This window comes from Poeciliopsis prolifica, unplaced genomic scaffold (genome assembly GCF_027474105.1).
Source record: "Poeciliopsis prolifica strain line A6 unplaced genomic scaffold, Auburn_PproV2 SCAFFOLD044, whole genome shotgun sequence".
NCBI lineage: Eukaryota > Metazoa > Chordata > Actinopteri > Cyprinodontiformes > Poeciliidae > Poeciliopsis > Poeciliopsis prolifica.
The window spans coordinates 707898-726235 of record NW_026562419.1 but is presented as its reverse complement, the minus strand read 5'-3'; the positions used below and the strand labels follow the sequence as shown (position 1 = coordinate 726235).

Genomic DNA, 18338 nt, shown 5'->3' with positions numbered 1-18338 from the left:
CTTGAAATAAAGTATTTTACATTTTAAGGCAGTGTATTATTCTTTTTTCCCATAAATTGCTGGGTTTCAGATGATGTAGCACCGATGCCTTACCATGGAGGTGGGGTCAGAAAGTAAATGCAGCACATTTAGGCATTTTGACTTAAACATCAAAATGTCTTAAGTCTGTGCCATGTGTGGTTGTTCCAACCATTCCAATAGAGAGAAAGAAAAACTTTATCTTTGTGTTTTGAAGGTAGCCGGTTACAAGGAAGTTAATTTAGAAAAAACTCACCTAACAAAGAGAAAAGTGGATCAACAATCTACAGCTAAAACCAGGAGGTGCAGGAAGTAATAATGCGGGAGTTTGCAGAGCCACTTTTCTAACATTGTTTAAATTGTATTTTCAGATATTTTATTGGATGGTAACTTAGAAAGACAAGCATTCATATGCAGGCACATGCAGAGGGGGTCTGGAGAGGGCTTGAGCCCTGCCCCTTTTGCCCTTGATGCCCCCAGAGCCCTTTTTGAGTTTATTTTTGTTTTCTACTTGAGTCTTTTGTGTCAGGAGGCCTTCTTGTGCCTCTAAATATAACACCTAGCAAAACTAATGAGTCTGGCTGCCCTTGGTCTAATTATGAGGATTCCCAGTCCTTCTGCCTCCACGTTGTTCAGACACCGGGTCCGTGGCGAGGAAGAGCGGGGCTGAACTGTGACCTCTAACGGTCAAATTTTGGGCAATAATTAATTTTTTTCTAACGTACACTTGTGAATAAAAACATAGGTCTGATGTTGAAGTTATAAAACCAGTTTCTATTTATATTTTGTAATATGTCTGGAGGGCCCCTACCAGCAGCTACTGGGTTCTCTTTGTTTACCTTGATATCTCAGCCTTATAATTCTAGATCTCAGAGGTGCTGAAATCAAATTAATGACATGTGAGAAGTTAACTGTTTATATATGAAGGTTTTCCTGATTTACTCTTTGTTTCAAACAGGTTTTATTTCAGTCTCTATGTAAATCGATTCTGTCACACAGTCTTTGACTAAACAGAAAAATAGAAAAAGACCATCATTATGATACTTTATCATCTAAAATTATAGAAAAAGTTTCAATGATTTTTTTTATCTGAAATTCAATCCACATCGTCAAATCATTTTGTAAGCAGAAAATTTATTTAAAACCATGTCAAAGAAATGCATCCATTTCTCCAAATCATTAAAATAAAAATATGTACAAAGGATAAAAACACAATAAAGACTCCAAAATTTCAGAAGTCTTAATCTCAAAGCATTCAAACTCATTGTTTGTTAGACAATCTCTCCCTCAGTCTCATTCAATAAAATGGAAATATAAAACTGGCAGAATAAAATTTTTAAGAATTTCAGCTAAATATCTAGATTAAAATGCTTTTGTAAGCAAAACCTGCTACATTTAAGAATTTAAGTCAGTTGCAATTACTCCACTTCCAAACAGCAACTTACTGAGAATCTTGAGGTTCACATTGTGCCATCAAACCTGTGCGAGTTCTCATTTGAACAGTTACATTTATTTAGAGTGAACCTTTTTCTACTGAATCCACAAAATAAAAGCTTCCAACCCGTGTGAATCTTCATGTGATGACTTAAACTGGATCTATACACAAAACATTTTCCTCGCTTTTCACTAAGGGTGCAGACATGACATGGTGAGCTGGTCTAATAGTCAAACCTCACAGCGGAGAACAGAACAGTGGCTGAGGTCAATAACATCGAGGAATCAGATCAGCTTCACATGCATGTATCTGCTGCTCACCAATGTCCCAAAATTAAGGAAATCAACATTTATTAATCAGCCAGCTGATAAATCAATGCACAGCTTATTCTCACCAGTGTGTATTCTGTTGTGAGATGTTAAGCACTGTTTTTGAGTGAAACTTTTTCCACAAATCCCACATGAGAAAGGCTTCTCACCTGTGTGAGATCTCATGTGAACAGTTAACCTTTTTTATGAGGAAACATTTTCCACAGGCCTCACATGAGAATGGCTTCTCACTAGTGTGAATTCTGTTGTGAGAAGTTAAGTTGTGTTTGTGAGTGAAACCTTTTCCACAAATCCCACATGAGAAAGGTTTCTCACCTGTGTGAGATCTCATGTGAACAGTTAAACTTTTTTTATGAGGAAAACATTTTCCACAGGCCTCACATGAGAATGGCTTCTCACCAGTGTGAATTCTCATGTGAGAAGTTAAGCTCTGTTTGTGAGTGAAAACTTTTCCACAAATCCCACATGAGAAAGGTTTCTCACCTGTGTGAGATCTCATGTGAACAGTTAAACTTTTTTATGAGTGAAACTTCTTCCACAGGTCTCACATGAGAAAGGTTTCTCACCCGTGTGAATTCTGATGTGATTAACTAACTTATATTTCCTCCGGAAACTTTTTCCACAAGTCTCACAGGAAAAAGGTTTCTCACCTGTATGAATCGTCATATGAGCAAGTAACTGACATTTAGACACAACATTTTTCCACAGATTGTGCATGTGTAAGATTTCTCACCAAAGAAAATTCTCTTGTGTCTGTTTAAAGAGTCGTTTAGACGGAAACCTTTTCCACAAGCTGGACAAGTAAACGGTTTTTCACCTGTATGAATTCTCATGTGATCAATTAAACGACTCTCTTTAGGGTAACATTTTCCACAGGTGGAACATTGGAAAGGTTTCTTAGCCATGTGAGTTTTCTTGTGATTCATCAAGGAACTATTTTGAGAAAAGGTTTTATCACAAATTTGACAAGAATATAGATTTTGGTCTGGTTGAGCTTTCATGTTCGTTTCTTGTTCTGAAGTCTCTGTTGAGTTTTTCTGCTGTTTGTTCAAAATGTCATCAGTTTCCTGTTTCATCACAAGATTCTCTTCATCCTGACTGATGGAAAGTTGCTCCTCTTCCTCTTTGATCTGCAGAGGTTCTGGTTCCTCTTGTTCCTGTTTCATCTGCAGAAGTTCTGGTTCCTCTTGTTCCTGTTTCATCTGCAGAGGTTCTGGTTCCTCTTGTTCCTGTTTCATCTGCAGAGGTTCTGGTTCCTCTTGTTCCTGTTTCATCTGCAGAGGTTCTGGTTCCTCTTGTTCCTGTTTCATCTGCAGAAGTTCTGGTTCCTCTTGTTCCTGTTTCATCTGCAGAGGTTCTGGTTCCTCTTGTTCCTGTTTTATCTGCAGAGGTTCTGGTTCCTCTTGATCCAGTTTCATCTGCAGAGGTTCTGGTTCCTCTTGTTCCTGTTTCATCTGCAAAAGTTCTGGTTTCTCTTGATCCAGTTTCATCTGCAGCGGTTCTGGTTCCTCTTTTTCCAGTTTCATCTGCAGAGGTTCTGGTTCCTCTTGTTCCAGTTTTATCTGCAGAGGTTCTGGTTCGGGTTCCTCTTGATCCTGTTTTATCTGCAGAGTTTCTGGTTCCTCTTGATCCAGTTTCATCTGCAGAAGTTCTGGTTCCTCTTGTTCCAGTTTTATCTGCAGAGGTTCTGGATGATCTTGATCTAAAGTGAAGTTTCTCTCCGTGTTTCTTATCTCATTTAGATCCTCCTCCTCTTTGCACACACTGCATTGTGGGAAATCTGGAAAAAAAGTCAAAATGTGACGTCACACAATGAACCCTTTAATTAAAAACTAAAATGAAAATATTCTTCAGCAGGGGGCGTGCTGTGGTAGCGCAACCCACGTTTGGAGGCCTTCAATCCTCCACACGGCCGTCACGGGTTTGATTTCCGGACCAGACGATATTTGCCGCATGTCTTTCCTTACTACATTCCTGTCAGCCTTCTTTCTTATAAGGGACACTAGAGCCCACAGAAACCCCAGGAGGGGAAAATGTAATTCTCAGCAAAACATTACAAAATGAAATCTCTTCCATCGTCTTTCAGAGAGATTGTTATTTACCTTATTTAGAATAAACAATGTCTGCATGTGGTTAATAATTTTTACCAGCAATTAAACTTAATGCCGTCAATGTGCCAACATTTGGAAATATGCAGTCTGGCTAGCTGACGTTAACTCCCCTTCAAGATTCGCTTCTCACCAACAGGGACGTTACACCATATTCTGTGACCACTGCACATTGTGACTGTAGGAGGCGCTGTTGCAGGTTTACATCATACTTTGCTATTCTTATGGACACAGAATGTGATGGCGCTTATCAAATAATGGTCCCACACTGTAACTTACAGTAAAGTTCTAAATATTTAAACTGAACTGTCTCTATTAACTCTGCTTGCTAAGTCAATATCTGACCATTAGTATTATGACATTCTTTTTAGTTAAATGAAACGGCCCTTTAAATAGCTTTACATAGTGTTATAGTCAAGACCATCTAAGCAGAGACCAAGACCAGCCGCCACATGACTATAAAATGTGAAATATTAGCAAAAGTGCTAATCAAATTGGTCTGAAAGATCCACATTCCCATAAAAACAAATCAATTTAACCAATATTATCAATTCAAACTCTTTGTTCTACTTTGCTCTGTGCTACAATCCATGGAAGTCTCATGCCAACCCTAAAAGTTAACGCCCTGGGCGGTTGCCCATATTGCTCATATCAGAAACCACCACTGTCTGCACTATTAAACATAGCAATTAAGGCAATGCACTAGTGGTAAACAACGCTCCATCATGAACACAGACCAAGGAGCAACAAGCAGAAATAACCAAACACTGTGACAGTTCTCACTTTTTCTCCTGCTGCATGAAGCCAGGCAGCACAGAATATCACAGAGCAATGAGCATGCTCTGTGTGCTCTGGTTTTATTGATTCACCAATTAAATTAATATCAATGTATACAATCAATTAAAATAATGACAGCTACTGCAGCTGTTTAGTACCTATCCGCTGCAAGATGATCTTGGGTATCCGGGTAAATCCATCAGTCTGCGCTGATCGTCCATCTCTTCCTCCCTCTTAACGTTGATTTCTTTCCACTCTGTGAATGTTTCTTCAGCAGGAGTTTCCTGCTGCTTGATAAACTCTCTGAGGCTGAACTGAAGACATTTTTACTGAAAACACAGAAATATTTAACTAAACTGCAAAACAGTCTTTAAGAGGAAAAGTAAAGCCAGACATTTGCTCTGTTTTATTTTCACGTGTTTCACTGTTGCTGTGCTGAAGAAACTGGAAGTGATTATTAGTTTGGCTTTAAATTTTCTGCTGAGTCTCTTCTTTTAAAGTCCTGGAGGGCTGATGCCCTGAAACCTTTAGCTGAGCCTCTGCTGCACCACCTGAATAGAGTAATTAGGTCATTAAGGCTCTGCAGATCTGATCCACACAAGGAGGAGGTAATTATGGTGATTTCATTGCAGTGTTTTGTACCTGTGGCTCATCTAAACACTGCAGGTCACCTTGAGGACTGGAGTTTGACTCCTGTGGTTTAGTCAGAACTCCTGCTGAAGAAACATCACAGAGTGGAAATAAATCAACGTCAAGATGGAGGAAGAGATGAACGATCAGCTCAGATCAGTCTGGAAAAACACTGATGATGACAATAACTGTTTGATTACCTTGGTAACTAAGAGTGATAGCAAATTAGAGTAAATTCTTTCTATTTCATTTCCTTTTTTCCATTACTATTCATTCAGTTCCTCAGTTGATCCGAGTGAAACACAGTATAATTTTTTTCAAGTCATTTTAATTAATTATTAAGTTTTATGTTTTTTAAACGCATTTACTAACGTTTTTTTAAAATATATGTAAAATGTTTATATTAAACTTTCAATGTATGATAAAAACATTTTAAATCAGAAATGTGACACAGAAGCCCCTTTATGCTGCCACCTACTGACAAGAACTGGTACTACACCTACAAAGAGCTATTTTTCTACAGTCTGTGCGACTGAATTCATTCCATGGATTTCATATGCAGGAGTATGTTTAAACAGTCATGTTCAATAACATGGAATCAGACCAACAACAAAACAAGTTGTATTTCATAAATGTGTGTTTGAAGTCAGTTATCTATTGTGAGACGTTTTTTTAATTTTATTTCAAATGTTCAAGTTGAATACATTACTCTAAACCACATGTGGCTTCATACTGTTTAACTTTAAAAATGAATCAGAACCTACAAACTAAAACCTCCTGTGTCGATATAATAACTGTACGTGCTTGTTCTAATTAAACAGATCTAATCATGCTCAATAAATTAAATATGAAAAGAAAATGTGGTATATTAAAGCGGAACTTTTGAATCGTTCACAGTTTCTTCAGAACAGTTCCAGTGAAACACGGGGAAGATTTTTGAATATTTTGTTATTTAATAAATCACCTTAGAAAACTAAATTGGTAGAAAGAATATTTTTTATTATAATATATAATAATAATAATAATAATAATATATAATAATATAATATATAATAATAATAATTATAATAATAATTTTGGGTGTGGGAGATATTTATGTAGCATCCCGTTTCACACTCTATTCCAGTAGATGGCGGTAATTCACATCAATAAGTTTCTTGCCAACCGCCATGAAAAAAAAGAAGAAGAAGAAGAAGAAGAAGGCGGGAAGATGAAAACAGAGCACGCGGGCTCGCTTTAGCTTTTCCTTTGAAGAAGAGTTTGAGGTTTAGCTAATTTTTTCCGTGTTTTCAGTGAAAATGTCTTCAGTTCAGCCTCAGAGAGTTTATCAAGCAGCAGGAAACTCCTGCTGAAGAAACATTCACAGAGTGGAAAGAAATCAACGTTAAGATGGAGGAAGAGATGGACGATCAGCGCAGACTGATGGATTTTACCCGGATACCCAAGATCATCTTGCACCGGATAGGTACTAAACATCTTCACGGTTTACTGATTAGTCAGGTTAAAGAGAGTTTTTACAGATAAATAATCGTTGTGTTCGTAGACATATTTAAAGAATCCGCTCAAATTAAGTAAAATAGAAAATCCCTGGAGAAATGTAACCGGGGCCTGCTAAAGTGTGGCCCCAGTTTGGACCCAGCGCTCTGATGCTAACAATTAGCATCAATGCTAAGCTAAACTGAATTATAGTCAATAGCCTGTGGAAAGTCACAAGCATGTTGACTAACATGGATTTGCTCCATTCAGTTTGTTACATTAGTGTATAATCTAAAATGAGCCAAAATGCTAATGTTAGCCTAAATGCTGCTAGTAGCATGTGGGGCATCATTACAATGTTGTCTTACATTGACTTCCTGCATTCAGGTCCTAAACATGGCTAATAAGTAATAAAAATAGCTAGAAGCTTATTGCAGGGAAAAGGCTGATGCTTGTGCAGCAAAGCAGAGCCCTAACCTGAGAGGAAAAGATCATGCAGGCTAATATTATTGCACTGTCTCTGAGTCGGTTTCTCTTCGCAATATTTATTAACCTATTTGTATGATTTGTTCTGTAAATTGCCATTCATATTATTTCTCAGTCTTTATCACTGAGGGATGAAGAGACTGATGTCTGGTTCTTTAGGTTCGACGGGTCTGCGGTTCCTCTCCTGACCCACTGTGCACCCTGAATATCGCCGACACAGTTTTTAATTCCCTATCAAACTTCTCTGTGATTGTTTAGCCTAGAATGTGCATCTTCCAATGTTATGTTATTTGATGTTATTGTTACAGGTCAGTTTTCTAAACTACAAAGAAATGACTGTTAGGGATGCTCCAATATGAAAAATTGGATTGATATTGATATCTGATATTAACACTGGTGTTATAGCAGATTTACCAATATTTTATTTTATATACATTTTTAATCGATTAGTTGATTAATCATAAGAATAATTAATAGATTACTCAGTTACTGAAATATTTGTTTACAGCAACGCTACTATCCATCCAGTTATCACTAGAAAATATTTATTGACTTTCTCTTGTATCTTGTCACATATGCTGAGCTGACAGCGCCTCTTAATGCTCATTTGTACTCAATGCATGTCAGCTATTCTGACAGAATAACGGCTCAAATTTAAGTTAAAGAAGGTCAGTGTTAGACCCGCCCAAAGCCCCGCCCTCCACTTTCATTGGGGAATTATTTTATGGTGACCTGAGAGGAACTGCAACCAGGTGATAATAATGATCACAACAATCAAAAGCATATTTAGTAATTGTCTTGTCTGGCTGCTAAGTTTCCATTTTCATAATGTAAACTAGTAAATGACTTATTAACTAACTTGTGTCTTAAATAAACTCGTTAAATAATTTTATCATTGTACATTTTCACCTTTCATATTTAATCTTCCAAATTGTCCAATATTCATGTCAAATATTTTCCATTGGTTCATTTTGCCATTATTTTCTGCATGTGTGCGATTAACAACAATCACCCAATGCTACCAATTCTGCTGTGAATCCCAGGAAAGTAAAGGCTGAGATTTAGTTGTGCTTTTGAACGTTTGTGTTGAGTGTGTGAGGAGCAATGTCTGACAATATCAGCGGGTGAGATTAAAAATTACTTTATGGTTTCCCTTTAGGCATTTTATGTCACTCTTTAATGTGATATATATCTGGTGACATATAATGGGTGCACTTCCCCTGCGCCCATTACAGGCACACAGCCCGCATCACCACCAGCGTTGGTCCACAATCTCCCAGTCGGATTGCGACACCGTGTGTGTGGTCAGGGTACACGTCCAAAAGTCAGGTGACCTGAACATCTGACTCCTCCTCCATGTAGGCGTCTTCTTCCTCTCTCTCTACATGGAGGAAGAAGATTTTATGTAATATTTGTCAGGAAGCTACTAGATTAAGCTATTGCCATCTTATTTGCTCACCTGGAGATCCTTTATATCATATTTTGACTCAAGAATAGTTCCAGTCTGGTCATTAGAATGGAGCAATGACCAGAATGAAACTAGTTCTGGTCATAGTTCCATTCTAGAACATCCAATGTTCTAGAACATAGAACGTTAACTTATTGGTTGAGTTAATGTTCATTCTTGTAAGATTGTAATTTTCGAATAACCTAAGAAAATCCTGTTTCTATACATGAAGGCATCTAAGTGGATTTCTTGTTTGATTGACATTTAAAACTTTTTTTTTTTTGTCTATTTCCAGATCTTCCACAATGTTGTGTGTGTGAAGAAGAGGAGATTCTCAATGACACAAAACCACAGAGGAACCAACTCATCTCTCATGGCTCTGCAGAAACTGAGAACCAGGATCAGGAAGGAAGCAATTCTGAAGACCCAGGAAAAAAGAGAAGGAAGAACATAAACCAAAGGAGAGATATGAGAAAACCAAACAGCAGAAAGACAGAACTGATGCTGAGAAACAAAAACCGCAGAAGAAAACTCATAGAGGGCAAAACATATATTCTTGTAAAATTTCTGATAGAACCTTTTCTCTAAACAGTAACTTGAAGAGACACATGAGAACTCACACAGGAGTAAAACCTTTCACTTGTTCAACCTGTGGAAAGAGTTTCAATGACAGAGAGACTTTAACTCGGCATATGAGAATTCATACAGGTGAGAAGCCTTTCTCATGTGGGACCTGTGGACAGTTTCAGGATGAAACAACAATTACTTAAACACATAAAGATTCATATGGGTGTGAAACAGTGACGTGCGTGAGGCTTTACGATGTATAAATACAGACACCATGTATGTTATTGGTTACTCAGAAATTTTGCTCATGCATACAACGCTGGAGGGCAGAAAGACCGTTCTTTTACACGTCATCCATAGCTGTAGTAACCAGGTGAACTTAGAAATGTAGGTATTGTTTCGTGTTATGATCCACAGCAAAGGGAGAAACCTAAACCACTTTCTCACTCTGCATCACCCAAGCTACATGCAGACTCGTTGCAATAGCAACTGATAACAATGCCATGTTTTAGAATTTAACATAAAAAAAAAGAATTTTGGTCACAGAACAGAACATTGAGTTTTTTGCAGTAGTTTGTTTTAGTCTTAGTGTTTTATTAATAAATCATTGCTGTGGTAGATTAGCTAACATTTCTACTTTACTGAATTCTTTAGAATACAGACTGTGGCCCACAAAATGCACATTTCATTAAAAAACTAAACAAAACATGTTTTTTCCCATCTTACCTTTACTTATAAATTAAATCCATGCCAATTCTGCACAAAATATCCATTTCATCCAAGCCAAGTCGATGCTCTGAATGTCTTGTACTAAGATAGACTTGAGGTCCATTTTTGTCTACCAGCTTTGTTTTTCTAAAATCAGTTTTTTGTTTTATTTCTCAGTCACATTTGTACTTAAGGTTCCCATCAGTGTCCCATTAGATACTGAAGTTAAAGAGGGAATGTCTTCAGGAAGCTTTAATTTCTGTGGATTTCAGGTGTCTTGCAGTTCTGTGTCATGTAGTTATTGAGTTCAGCTTTTACATTGTTTGACTTTTACATGTATGACTTGAAATAAAGTATTTTACATTTTAAAGCAGTGTATTATTCTTTTTTCCCATAAATTGCTGGGTTTCAGATGATGTAGCACCGATGCCTTACCATGGAGGTGGGGGTCAGAAAGTAAATGCAGCACATTTAGGCATTTTGACTTAAACATCAAAATGTCTTAAGTCTGTGCCATGTGTGGTTGTTCCAACCATTCTAAAAGAGAGAAAGAAAAACTTTGTCTTTGTGTTTTGAAGGTAGTCGGTCACAAGGAAGTTAATTTAGAAAGAACTCACCTAACAAAGAGAAAAGTGGATCAACAATCTACAGCTAAAACCAGGAGGTGCAGGAAGTAATAATGCCGGAGTTTGCAGAGCCATTTTTCTAACATCATTTAAATTGTATTTCAGATATTTTATTGAATGGTAACTTAGAAAGACAAGCATTCATATGCAGGCACATGCATAGGGGGTCTGGAGAGGGCTTGAGCCCTGCCCCTTTTACCCTTGATGCCCCCCAGAGCCCTTTTTGAGTTTATTTTTGTTTTCTACTTGAGTCTTTTGTGTCAGGAGGCCTTCTTGTGCCTCTAAATATAACACCTAGCAAAACTAATGAGTCTGGCTGCCCTTGGTCTAATTATGAGGATTCCCAGTCCTTCTGCCTCCACGTTGTTCAGACACCGGGTCCGTGGCGAGGAAGAGCGGGGCTGAACTGTGACCTCTAACGGTCAAATTTTGGGCAATAATTAATTTTTTCTAACGTACACTTGTGAATAAAAACATAGGTCTGATGTTGAAGTTATAAACCAGTTTCTATTTATATTCTGTAATAATGTCTGGAGGGCCCCTACCAGCAGCTACTGGGTTCTCTTTGTTTACCTTGATATCTCAGCCTTATAATTCTAGATCTCAGAGGTGCTGAAATCAAATTAATAACATGTGAGAAGTTAACTGTTTATATATGAAGGTTTTCCTGATTTACTATTTGTTTCAAACAGGTTTTATTTCAGTCTCTATGTTTATGTAAATCGATTCTGTCACAGTCTTTGACTAAACAGAAAAATAGAAAAGACCATCATTATGATACTTTATCATCTAAAATTATAGAAAAAGTTTCAATGATTTTTCTATCTGAAATTCAATCCACATCGTCAAACCATTTTGTAAGCAGAAAATTTATTTAAACCATGTCAAAGAAATGCATCCATTTCTCCAAATCATTAAAATAAAAATATGTACAAAGGATAAACACAATAAAGACTCCAAAATTTCAGAAGTCTAAATCTCAAAGCATTCAAACTCATTGTTTGTTAGACAATCTCTCCCTCAGTCTCATTCAATAAAATGGAAATATAAAACTGGCAGAATAAAATTTTTACGAATTTCAGCTAAATATCCAGATTAAAATGCTTTGTAAGCAAAACCTGCTACATTTAAGAATTTAAGTCGGTTGCAATTACTCCACTTCCAAACAGCAACTTACTGAGAATCTTGAGGTTCACATTGTGCCATCAAACCTGTGCGAGTTTCTCATTTGAACAGTTACATTTATTTAGAGTGAACCTTTTTCTACTGAATCTACAGAATAAAAGCTTCCAACCCGTGTGAATCTTCATGTGATGACTTAAACTGGATCTATACACAAAACATTTTCCTCGCTTTTCACTAAGGGTGCAGACATGACATGGTGAGCTGGTCTAATAGTCAAACCTCACAGCGGAGAACAGAACAGTGGCTGAGGTCAATAACATTGAGGAATCAGATCAGCTTCACATGCATGTATCTGCTGCTCACCAATGTCCCAAAATTTAGAAAATCAACATTTATTAATCAGCCAGCTGATAAATCAATGCACAGCTACTTCTCACCAGTGTGAATTCTGTTGTGAGAAGTTAAGTTGTGTTTGTGAGTGAAACCTTTTCCACAAATCCCACATGAGAAAGGTTTCTCACCTGTGTGAGATCTCATGTGAACAGTTAAACAATTTTTATGAGGGAAACATTTTTCCGCAGACCTCACATGAGAATGGCTTCTCACCTGTGTGAATTCTGTTGTGAGAAGTTAAGTTGTTTTTTTGAGTGAAACTTCTTCCACAAATCCACATGAGAAAGGTTTCTCACCTGTGTGAGATCTCATGTGAACAGTTAAATTTTGCTTTTGAGAGAAACTTTTTCCACAGGTCTCACATGAGAAAGGTTTCTCACCGGTGTGAACTCTGATGTGATTAACTAAATGAGATTTCTTCTGAAAACATTTTCCACAGGTCTCACATGAGAAAGGATTCTCACCTGTATGAATCGTCATATGAGGAAGTAACTGACATTTAGACACAAAATTTTTTCCACAGATTGTGCATGTGTAAGATTTCTCACCAAAGAAAATTCTCTTGTGTCTGTTTAAAGAGTCGTTTAGATGGAAACCTTTTCCACAAGCTGCACAAGTGAACGGTTTTTCACCTGTATGAGTTCTCATGTGATTATTTAAACGACTCTTGTAAGGGTAACTTTTTCCACAGGTGGAACATTTGAAAGGTTTCTTAGCCGTATGAGTTTTTATGTGATTCATCAAGGAACTATTTTGAGAAAAGGTTTCATCACAAATTTTACAGGAATATAGATTTTGTTCTGGTTGAGCTTTCATGTGCGTTTCTTGTTCTGAAGTCTCTGTTGAGTTTTTCTGCTGTTTGTTCAAAATGTCATCAGTTTCCTGTTTCATCACAAGATGCTCTTCATCCTGACTGATGGAAAGTTGCTCCTCTTCCTCTTTGATCTGCAGAGGTTCTGGTTCCTCTTGTTCCTGTTTTATCTGCAGAGGTTCTGGTTCCTCTTGATCCTGTTTTATCTGCAGAGGTTCTGGTTCCTCTTGATCCAGTTTCATCTGCAGAGGTTCTGGTTCCTCTTGTTCCAGTTTCATCTGCAGAGGTTCTGGTTCCTCTTGATCCAGTTTCATCTGCAGAGGTTCTGGTTCCTCTTGTTCCCGTTTTATCTGCAGAGGTTCTGGTTCCTCTTGTTCCAGTTTCATCTGCAGAGGTTCTGGTTCCTCTTGATCCAGTTTCATCTGCAGAGGTTCTGGTTCCTCTTGTTCCAGTTTTATCTGCAGAGGTTCTGGTTCCTCTTGATCCTGTTTCATCTGCAGAGGTTCTGGTTCCTCTTGTTCCAGTTTTATCTGCAGAGGTTCTGGATGATCTTGATCTGAAGTGAAGTTTCTCTCTGGGTTTCTGAGCTCATTTAGATCCTCCTCCTCTTTGCACACACTGCATTGTGGGAGATCTGGACAAAAAAGTCAAAATGTGACGTCACACAATGAACCCTTTAATTAAAAACTAAAATGAAAATATTCTTCATCAGGGGGCGTGCTGTGGTAGCGCAACCCACGTTTGGAGGCCTTCAATCCTCCACACGGCCGTTCCGGGTTTGATTTCCGGACCAGACAATATTTGTTGAATGTCTTTCCTTACTACATTCCTGTCAGCCTTCTTTCTTATAAGGGACACTAGAGCCCACAGAAACCCCCAGGAGAGGAAAATGTAATTCTCAGCAAAACATTACAAAATGAAATCTCTTCCATCGTCTTTCAGAGAGATTGTTATTTACCTTATTTAGAATAAACAATGTCTGCATGTGGTTAATAATTTTACCAGGAATTAAACTTTAGTGCCGTCAAATGTGGCAACATTTGGAAATATGCAGTCTGGCTAGCTGACGTTAACTCCCCTTCAAGATTCGCTTCTCGCCAACAGGGACGTTACACCATATTCTGTGACCACTGCACATTGTGACTGTAGGAGGCGCTGTTGCAGGTTTACATCATACTTTGCTATTCTTATGGACACAGAATGTGATGGCGCTTATCAAATAATGGTCCCACACTGTAACTTACAGTAAAGTACTAAATATTTAAACTGAACCGTCTCTAATTAACTCTGCTTGCTAAGTCAATATCTGACCATTAGTATTATGACATTTCTTTTTAGTTAAATGAAACGGCCCTTTAAATAGTTTTACATAGTGTTATAGTCAAGACCATCTAAGCAAAGACCAAGACCAGCCGCCACATGACAATAAAATGTGAAATATTAGCAAAAGTGCTAATCAAATTGGTCTGAAAGATCCACATTCCCATAAAAACAAATCAATTTAACCAATATTATCAATTCACACTCTTTGTTCTACTTTGCTCTGTGCTACAATCCATGGAAGTCTCATGCCAACCCTAAAAGTTAACACCCTGGGCGGTTGCCCATATTGCTCATATCAGAAACCACCATTGTCTGCACTATTAAACATAGCAATTAAGGCAATGCACTAGTGGTAAACAACGCTCCATCATGAACACAGACCAAGGAGCAACAAGCAGAAATAACCAAACACTGTGACAGTTCTCACTTTTTCTCCTGCTGCATGAAGCCAGGCAGCACAGAACTATCACAGAGCAATGAGCATGCTCTGTGTGCTCTGGTTTTATTGATTCACCAATTAAATTAATATCAATGTATACAATCAATTAAAATAATGACAGCTACTTCAGCTGTTTCGTACCTATCCGGTGCAAGATGATCTTGGGTATCCGGGTAAAATCCATCAGTCTGCGCTGATCGTCCATCTCTTCCTCCATCTTAACGTTGATTTCTTTCCACTCTGTGAATGTTTCTTCAGCAGGAGTTTCCTGCTGCTTGATAAACTCTCTGAGGCTGAACTGAAGACATTTTCACTGAAAACACGGAAACATTTAACTAAACTGCAAAAGTGTCTTTAAGAGGAAAAGTAAAGCCAGACATTTGCTCTGTTTTTATTTTTCACGTGTTTCACTGTTGCTGTGCTGAAGAAACTGGAAGTGATTATTAGTTTGGCTTTAAATTTTCTTCTTCTTCTTCTTGTTGTGTTTATTGGCGGTTTGCAACAAACTTAGAGTAGCATTACCGCCACTTACTGGTATGGAGTGTGGCTCATGTTGGTCTAACGCTTTCTCTGTATATATATACCTATATATATTCATACATACACCTACACACAAAAAAAGAAAAAACATATTTATATTTATACCTACACATACATACTTACATCCATATTTATATTCTACTCATCACTATCATCCATAAATGAACTCTTATGTCTATCAAATTCTACTGAATATCTTAGTTTTCTTTAAAAATCGAATAACTTTGTATATGTTTGCTCTCAAAACTCTTCCTCAAAATATCTATTAAATTAAATTTTTCCTTAATACTTTCAAACTCTTTTTTCAAATATCTCCTCTCTCTTTCATATTTATCACATTCTAGAATAACATGTTCTACTGTTTCCCATTCTCCACAATACTCACATTTACCAGTTTCATGCTTTTGAATTCTAAAAAGTGAGTAGTTAAGTCCTGTATGCCCAAATCTTATCCTTGTTATCACTCTTTCCGCTTTTCTATTTCTTCTTCCCTTTCTTCTTTCTCCTACCATCTTCTGATCTTATAATACCATCTTCCTGTTATTTCTTCATCCCACCTTTCCTGCCACTTTTCCGTCAGTTTTTCCTTAACTATACTCTTTCCTTCAGCTTTACTTGTTTTAACTTTAATGCTAATTGGATTTTGAATTGCCCCTTTTGCTAATTTATCTGCCCTCTCATTTCCTTCTATTCCAATATGTGCTGGAACCCATACAAAATTAACTATCACCCCCATATTTTTTATTCTATATAATGTGTGAAATATTTCTAATAAAATGTCCATTCTACTATCCGATTGCTTGTTTTTAATACTTAATAATGCAGATCTTGAATCTGAACAGATTATTGTTTTTAATGGTTTTATCTCTTCTACCCATTGTAAAGACAATAGAATTGCCATCATTTCTCCTGTGTTCACTGATAATCCGTCTGTAATTCGTTTTCCTATTCTTATATTGAATTCTGGTACTACAAACGCTATACCTACTTTTCCAGTTATTTTTGATGCATCTGTATAGATTTGAATATACTGATAGTAATTGTTTAAAAGTACTTGCACTGAACTACTATCAATGATGAAAGATTTATCCTGTTTCTTATCCATTATTGTCATATCTACTGTTGCTTCTGGTAGAATCCATGGTGGTTTTACTGATGTTGGTGTTGTATGACTAATTTCCAGACTACTCATGTTAAATTCTTTTATTTTGTTTTCAATTGTCCATCCAAGACTCCCCATTTCTTTTGTTTCTTTTTCCCAACATGGTTTTAAAATTTCCCTAGCCGGATGATCAATATTATTGCTTTGCAAATTTAACCAATAATTTAATTCCAACCTTAATCTTCTTAATTTTAATGGCATTTCTCCCATCTCTACTTCCATTGCTGCTCTTGGTGTGGTTTTAAATGCTCCAGAACATAATCTTAATGCTTGATGTTGTATTACATCTAATTTAACCAAATGTACTTTTGCTGCTGAACCGTAAACAATACAACCAAAATCTATATTAGCTCTTATCATACCTGTATAAAACTGTCTCAAAGATTGCCTATCTGCTCCCCAATCATTGCCAGCCAAGCATCTCAAAAATATTTAAGATTTTCATACTTTTATCGACAACTTTCTGAATATGTACATTCCATTTTAGTTTATCATCAAACCATACTCCTAAAAATTTTATACACTTTATATAGTCTAATCTTTATATAGTCTTTATATAGTCTAATTCTTGACTATATAATTTTAATTTTACTTCCCTGTTTATTTTTTTCTGAGTAAATATCATTTTTGTTTTTTCAACTGAAAACTTAAATCCCCATTGCCATGCCCATCTCTCTAGCTCATTTATAACATCTTGTAATTTTTTAACAATAAAACCTAAATTTTTCCCTCTTTTCCAAACCGCTCCATCATCCGCAAAGAGTGAACATCCCATTTCTTTATCAATACCTTTAAAAATATCATTTATCATAATAGAGAACAATAACGGACTTATTATACTCCCCTGTGGTGTTCCATTTTCTACTCTATATACTCCTGATGTTACTTCACCGATTCTAACTTGAATTTTCCTATTTAGTAAAAAGTCTTTAATCCATTGATATATCGTTCCTTTAATGCCCAACCTATATAATTTAATTAATAATCCCTCTACCCACATCATATCATACGCTTTTTCTATATCAAAAAATATTGCCACCACATTTTCTTTATTTACTTGTGCCTTTCTAATTTCATGCTCTAGACATATTGTTGGATCATTAGTTCTCCTCCCTTTTCGAAATCCACTTTGATAATTTACTATATACCCCTTACTATTTAAATAATATACTAGTCTATTGTTAATCATTTTTTCCATTATTTTACATAAGTTTGATGTTAAAGCTATTGGCCTATAATTTTCTGGTTTTGATTGATCTTTCCCTGGTTTAGCTATTGGTACTATAATTGATTCTTTCCATTCCATTGGTAATTTCCCCTCCTCCCAAATTTTATTATATAATTTCAATATTATCTCTTTAGATTTTTCACTGAGCTGACTTATCATTCTATACCATATTTTATCTTTACCTGGTGCTGTATTTTTAAGTTTTGTAAATGAAGAGTTCAATTCAGCTTTTGTAAATTCAACATTTAACAAGTTATTTGCTTCTTCTTCATTCTGCAACACATCTTTATATTTGAGTTTTGTATTTTCTCTTCCTTTCTACCCTCCTCACTAATATTATCTGAACTGTGGATTTTACTGAATGTTCTTGCCAATATTTCTGCTTTATCTTCATCTTTAATTATATTTATATTATCTACTTTTAATATAGGATATTCAAATTCTCTTTTAATGCCATTCATTCTTCTAATCATTCTCCAAATTTTTTCTATTTTTGTTTCCTTCCCTATTGTGCTACAAAATTTTTTCCAATATTCTCTTTTTGCATTCTTAATTATTCTCCTTACTATTGCTTGCTTTCTTTTATAATCAATTAAATTCTCATATTTTGAATTACCTCTTAATACCTTAAATGCTTTGTTTCTTACTTTTATTGCTTCTTTACATTCATTTGTCCACCATGGTACTATTTTCTTATAATTTTTACACCC

At 36.3% G+C, this 18338-nt stretch overlaps 1 pseudogene; it reads right to left on the bottom strand.

Annotated features, from left to right (window-relative positions):
- Positions 1 to 2059: 2059 nt before the first annotated feature.
- Positions 2060 to 2711, bottom strand: LOC129376556 (gastrula zinc finger protein XlCGF26.1-like; annotated as a pseudogene).
- Positions 2712 to 18338: the final 15627 nt, after the last annotated feature.